Source organism: Nicotiana sylvestris, chromosome 2 (genome assembly GCF_000393655.2).
Source record: "Nicotiana sylvestris chromosome 2, ASM39365v2, whole genome shotgun sequence".
NCBI lineage: Eukaryota > Viridiplantae > Streptophyta > Magnoliopsida > Solanales > Solanaceae > Nicotiana > Nicotiana sylvestris.
This window is the reverse complement of record NC_091058.1, coordinates 102,247,228-102,255,102: the sequence shown is the minus strand read 5'-3', so window position 1 is coordinate 102,255,102 and position 7,875 is coordinate 102,247,228.

Here is a 7,875-nt window from a genome sequence, read left to right as displayed (position 1 = left end):
CCAGGCTTCGTAAATGCGAAGCCTGCAGGCCTGCTATGCACAACTGAAATCTGCAACTTTTGTAAGTTCAAAATGCACCCCATGGCTTATCCAAAACTCACCCGAGCCCTCGGAGCTCCCAACCAAATATACACACAACCTCAAAAGCATCCCACAGACTTATTCGTGTATTCATATCACCAAAATAACATCAGAATCATCGAATTAAACCTCAATATCAATGAAATTTCTCAAAACTTCTTTAAACACCAAACTTTCCAATTAAGGTTCGAATCACGTCAAATGACATCCGTTTCTCACCAAATTTCACAGGATCGTCTTAAATCAAATATAAGACATGTACCGGGCACCGAAACCAATATACGGGCCTGATACCAACATGTTCTAACCAGATTTCATTTCAAATTCCTTTAAACAATTTCAGAAAACAATTTTATTTAAAAATTCATTTCTCGGGCTTGGGACTTCGGAATTCGATTCCGGGCACACGCCCAAGTTCCATATTTTCATACGGACCCTTTGGGACCATCAAATCACAGGTCCGGGTCCATTTATGTCACGACCCAAATCGATGGGCCGCGACGGGCACCTGAGTCCTACCTGTCAAACACCCCTAAGCATGCGTCTAAAATATGAACCTGAATAACATCTGCTGCATTACAAAATTAACATACATGAAAGAAGCCTTCCATCAAGGAATATGTACGTATACAGGCAGAATATAGTGGGCAAGTCGGCAAGGCTGCTACAGACAACTATACATTAAAAACTGAAAGCCGACAAGGCCACGTACAACTCAACTAGACATACTATCTATAGACCTCTAACAGAAAAATAACTGTACAAAGACGGGTCTAAGCCACGTCATACTCATATACATATATATGTACAAATGTATCGTACCAATATCAGAAGCAGCTTCGAATCAAATAGAGCACGCCAACTCTCGCTGATCAAGGATCGTAAGAAGGAGGACCGTCAGCTTGCCTACCTGCACTTGCGGGCATGAAACGCAGGCCCCGTGGAATAGGGCATCAGTACGAAAAATGTACTGAGTATGTAAGACATGGAAATTAGTACGTAAAAGACATAAATGAAACATGGAATACTGAAACACATCTTTAAATCTGAATAACTTTGTAAATTTTGAAACATTTATAATGTCATGAACGTGCGTGTAAATGTCATGCCATGCATAGGTATGGATGTACATAATATCATCAAGCCACTGAGGGCATCCCATCATATTATCTTGGCCACTGTGGGCAATATCATCAACGTATACCAGCTGATCAGGCGGTGGTGCGTATATAACGCTATAACCTTTCCCATATCCCATATACATATATATACATATACATATACATATATATATATATATATATATATATATATATATATATATATATATATGCGTATACAATGCCGTTTGAATACATACATATATACGCGTATATAACGACGTTTGAATCATATTTTAGCCACTGTGGGCAATATCATCATCATATACTAGCTGATCAGGTGGTGGTGCGTATATAATGCCATAACTTTTTTCCATATCCCATATATATATATATATATATATATATACATACATATATACGCGTATATAACGCTATCTGGTCACGGGTCAGTGCACATGTATAAATGAGTGAAATGCATGAAAAATACATAATATTCTCGATATTCCTTTGGAATAAATTTTTCCAACTGCGTATTATTCTAAGACCCATGAACAGAGAATAATAATAATTCTCATGGGGAATCAAAAATATAGACACCCCTACTATTTCTATGAATAGAGTAATTGATAGAAACTGTGTATTTGATCGTTTCTTCAGTATAATTTGGACCATGCCAAAAGAAAGAAGGGAGGGCCTTAACATACTTGTTCCTGCTACAGACAACTATACATTAAAAACTGAAAGCCGACAAGGCCACGTACAACTCAACTAGACATACTATCTATAGACCTCTAACAGAAAAATAACTGTACAAAGACGGGTCTAAGCCACGTCATACTCATATACATATATATGTACAAATGTATCGTACCAATATCAGAAGCAGCTTCGAATCAAATAGAGCACGCCAACTCTCGCTGATCAAGGATCGTAAGAAGGAGGACCGTCAGCTTGCCTACCTGCACTTGCGGGCATGAAACGCAGGCCCCGTGGAATAGGGCATCAGTACGAAAAATGTACTGAGTATGTAAGACATGGAAATTAGTACGTAAAAGACATAAATGAAACATGGAATACTGAAACACATCTTTAAATCTGAATAACTTTGTAAATTTTGAAACATTTATAATGTCATGAACGTGCATGTAAATGTCATGCCATGCATAGGTATGGATGTACATAATATCATCAAGCCACTGAGGGCATCCCATCATATTATCTTGGCCACTGTGGGCAATATCATCAACGTATACCAGCTGATCAGGCGGTGGTGCGTATATAACGCTATAACCTTTCCCATATCCCATATACATACATATACATATACATATACATATACATATATATATATATATATATATATATATGCGTATACAATGCCGTTTGAATACATACATATATACGCGTATATAACGACGTTTGAATCATATTTTAGCCACTGTGGGCAATATCATCATCATATACTAGCTGATCAGGTGGTGGTGCGTATATAATGCCATAACTTTTTTCCATATCCCATATATATATATATATATATATATATATACATACATATATACGCGTATATAACGCTATCTGGTCACGGGTCAGTGCACATGTATAAATGAGTGAAATGCATGAAAAATACATAATATTCTCGATATTCCTTTGGAATAAATTTTTCCAACTGCGTATTATTCTAAGACCCATGAACAGAGAATAATAATAATTCTCATGGGGAATCAAAAATATAGACACCCCTACTATTTCTATGAATAGAGTAATTGATAGAAACTGTGTATTTGATCGTTTCTTCAGTATAATTTGGACCATGCCAAAAGAAAGAAGGGAGGGCCTTAACATACTTGTTCCTGAAATTATTTAAACAGAATAAAGCTTCTGCTTTTGAATCCTTGAACGAAATTGTGGTTCGAAATTTTGTCTAAGGATTTTGGACGAAGTGACTTCTGTTTCTTATATCCATATAGTCCTTTTATATCTGAATGACCGACGATAACATCGGCATAATACTTTTATATCTTATCAAAACCTACAGACCTGCTAAAACATTCACCTTCAATGTCACCTTTCAGCTTCAAGCAATTAAAAAGGATCCCAAGCCAAGGGAGAGTGTTATATCTGCAAGAAACATAAACTCATATTTCCACGAACTTAGCTAATTCAGCAAATAAGAGTAGTCTGCCCATGATCTTCTAGTTCTCGGGTTTCATGATTAGTGAAAGCCACTATACTAGGTTTCAAGGAGAATCCAAAGTATTTTGATTACTACAACTTATGAAGTTATCAAGCATTTTAGTGCAGCTGAATCACAAAGGAATATAAACTAATGTGCTTTGGAGATGTAATTTCCAAATTAAGTAAAAAACGTAGATCACAAGTCTTAAGACTTACAAAATGTCTCTTTCTAGACCATTTAAACCTTATGTGACACATGTAAAGGTGGATCATGAGTCACCTTAAACTAAAAAGGGGGGGGGGGGCTGCCACGTTTTTGAAATGTGGGGTGTGACTTTGTTAATTTTTATCCACTTATTAGTTAACTGGCTAATGTTTCGTTACCCGGTAGTTAACCAATTACCCGCATAATTTAAAAGTTACCACAAATTACTTAAAGTTCTACTTTTTTTAAATACTTCATATATACTTTGTATATTATACTATCGTGGTTATATGGTACCTTGCATGGTACTAGTTCATAATTATCGGGTATTATCGCTCGACCCGTATTTTACTCCAAATTGACCACTTTCAACGAAAGTCGTTTTCTTTAATCCGTGTACCCTTTTATCCCTCATAACACTCATTTATCGCTTGTTAATACGTTAACATCAAGATGATCTCATCCCTGATTCTACGTCGGTTAACCAAAGATGAAACTTTTAACGTACGAAAATGCAAGACGTAACATCCTTCCCCCCTTAGAAACATTCGTCCTCGAATGTTCCACTCTCTGTGATCCATATAACTTTGGCAAGGTCGCCTTTTGTAACAACACTACTGCCATCTCTCCCCGTAGAAGCTTAATAATTCAACGACACACAGGACAACGACAATAATTAATAGAAGAATTTATACATGCACCTTGAGGTTATGATGTCTCAGTCAGACCCTTCTCTGGAAGAGGAAATAGGTAGGGATATCTACACTTCATGTCTTCCTTGGCCTCCCAAGTCATTTCTTCTGCATCGTTGTTCCTCCAAAGCACTTTCACGGAGGCTACCTCCTTATTCCATAGCTTGCGGATTTGTCGGTTTAAAATGACAACCGAAATTTCCTCGTATAACAAGTCCTCTGTAATCTGTACATCATTCATGGGCACCACTCGAGTAGGATCGCCAATGCACTTTCGTAACATAGATACATGAAAAACTGGATGGACAGACTCCAATTCCGAGGGCATTTCTAACTCATAAGCTACTCGGTCCACTCTCTGAATGATCCTATAAGGCCCAATATACCATGGGCTAAGTTTACCGTTCTTGCCAAATCTCATCACAACCTTCATAGGCGACACCTTCAAGAATACCCAGTCATCAACCCCGAACTATAAATCTCGACGTCGCACATCTGAATATGACTTCTGACAACTTTGAGCTATCAATAGTTGATCCCGGATAAGCTTTACTTTTTCTATGGCTTGCTGAACCAGGTCTGGCCCGTGTAATATAGATTCTCTAACGTCGAACCACCCTATATGTGACCTACACTTTCGTCCATAAAGAGCTTCATATCGAGCCATCTGAATGCTGGAATGGTAGCTATCATTATATGCAAACTCAATAAGCGGTAGATGATCATACCAGCTACCTTTGAAGTCTATTACACAAGCTCGCAACATATCCTCCAGTGTTTGAATAGTACGCTCAGCATGTTCATCTGTCTGGGGATGAAATGTTGTACTAAGACTTACTTGAGTACCCAATCCCTGTTGGAAGGACCTCCAGAAGTTAGCTGCAAATTGAGCTCCTCTATCTGAGATAATAGATACTGGGACACCATGCAGTCGTACTATCTCCTTAATATAAAGCCTCGCATAATTTTCTGAGTAATACATAGTTCTAACGGGCAGAAAATGGGCTGACTTTGTGAGCCTATCAACAATCACCCATATCGAATCAAACTTACGTTGGGTACGAGGTAAGCCTATGATGAAGTCCATATTGATTATTTCCCATTTCCAAGTCGGAATCTCCATAGCCAGCAATAATCCACTGGGTTTTTGATGCTCAATCTTAACCTGCTGATAGTTGGGGCATTGAGCAACAAATTCTGCTATATCCTTTTTCATTCCGTCCCACCAATATGTTTCCCTAATGTCATGATACATCTTTGTCGCTCATGGATGGATAGAATAACGGGAATAGTGAGTTTCTCCCATAACCTGCTGACACAACCCTGCAACATTAGGCACACATAATCGCCCTTGATATCTGAGAACCCCATCTTCGGTAATTTCAAACATTGTCTTCTCCTTCTGAAAAGTGGTATCTCTATAATGAATTAGCATAGGATCCTCGTACTAGTGTTCCTTTACTTCAGTTACTAAAGATGATGTTGCCGTATCCTGAAGAGTAATTCCAATGTCACCTGAGTCCAGCAACCGAACTCCAAGACTATCTAGCTGATGAACCTCATGGGCTATTCCCCTATTTTCTGGTTGCAAATACGACATGCTACCAATAGATCTATGGTTGAGAGCATCGGCAACTACGTTTGCCTTCCCTAGATGGTATAATATATTAACGTCATAGTCTTTAAGTAGCTCCAACCATCTCCTTTGACGAAGATTCAATTCCTTTTGCTTGACGATGTACTGGAGGCTCTTATGATCCGTATAGCTATCAACATGAATGCCATACAAGTAGTGCCTCCACATCTTTAGTGCATGGATCACCGCAACTAACTCTAAATTGTGGGTCAGGTAGTTGTTCTCATGCTTTCTTAGTTGTCTAGAAGCATAAGCCACAACCTTACCATGTTGCATCAGCACATAACCCAATCCAATGCCTGAAGCGTCGCAATAGATAACATAACCATCAGTCCCTTCTGGGAGCATTATAACCGGTGCTGAAGTTAATCTGTCCTTTAATGCCTGGAAACTTCGTTCACAAGCATTAGTCCATTGAAACTTTGCTCCCTTCTGAGTCAACTTTGTTAAAGGTGCTGAAAGCGAAGAAAATCCTTCCACAAATCTCCTGTAATAACCTGCCAAACCAAGAAAGCTACGAAACTCCGTCGGTGTTGTGGGCCTACGCCAAGTCTTTACTGCCTTAATCTTTTGTGTATCCACCCGGATGCCTTCACCCGAAATGATATGCCCAAGGAAGGTTACATGGTTCAACCGGAATTCACAATTAGAGAATTTTGCATACAACTTCCTTTCTTGTAGAACTCTGAGCACCATACGCAGATGACCAGCATGCTTATCCTTCTTCAATAATTACAATTACAAACAGATCTAAGAAATCCCTGAACGCACGGTTCATTAAATCCATGAATACTGCTGGGGCATTGGTCAGACCGAACGACATAACCCAAAACTCAAAGTGCCCATATCTAGTCCTGAATGCTGTCTTCGGAATATCTTCATCCTTAACCCTTACTTGATTGTACCCAGATCTCAAGTCTATCTTTGAAAAGCACTTGGCACCTTGCAACTGATCAAATAAGTCGTCAATCCTCGGGAGCGGGTACTTATTCTTGATCGTCACCTTATTCAGTTGCCTATAATCAATACACATTCTTAAGGAACCATCTTTCTTCATTACAAAAAACACAGGTGCTCCTCACGGTGACGTACTAGGTCAGATAAAACCATTTTCAAGCAAGTCATTTAGTTGTTGTTTCAACTCTTTCAGCTCTGCGGGGGCCATTCTATAGGGAGGAATAGATATTGGGTGAGTATCTGGTAGTAGATCAATAGAAAACTCAATTTCTCGCTCTGGCGAGAGACCCGGAAGTTCATCAGGGAAGATATTTGGAAACTCATTTACTACAGGGACGGACTAAATGGTTGGTGACTCTACTTCCACATGCTGAACCCGAACTAAGTGATAAATACAGCCCTCTCTGATCATCTTCCTTGCCTTGAGATAGGAAATAAATCTACCTCTCGGCGATGCCGTGTTACCTTTCCACTCCAAAACAGGCTCCCTCGGAAATTGAAATCGGACTATCTTTGATCTGCAATCAACATTGGCATGACAAGAAGCCAACCAATCCATACCTATTATAACATCAAATTCTACCATATCTAACTCGATTAAGTCTACTACGGTAGGTCGACCATGAACTATTATTATACAACCCCTGTATACTTCTTAGAAATCACCGAGTCCCCAACAGGTGTAGACACCTCAAAAGGTTTAACCAATTCAGGTTTTATTTCAAACTTACTAGCAATCAATGGAGTAACGTATGATAAGGTGAAACCTGGATCAATCAGTGCATATAAATCGTAGGAGGAGACTGAAAATATACCTGTAACAACATCAGGCAATGACTTTTGGTCCAGTCGTCTTGCCAACGCATAAATGCGGTTCTGAGGGCTGCTCTAGCTAGATGCTCCGGATCTGCCTCTACCACGACTCATTGGTGCATGGGGATCTTGCACAAGGGGGCGCACTGATGATGACGATCCAGCCACAGATCCCACTGGTTGAGCTATGCTTGCATCACCTCTCATCGGACA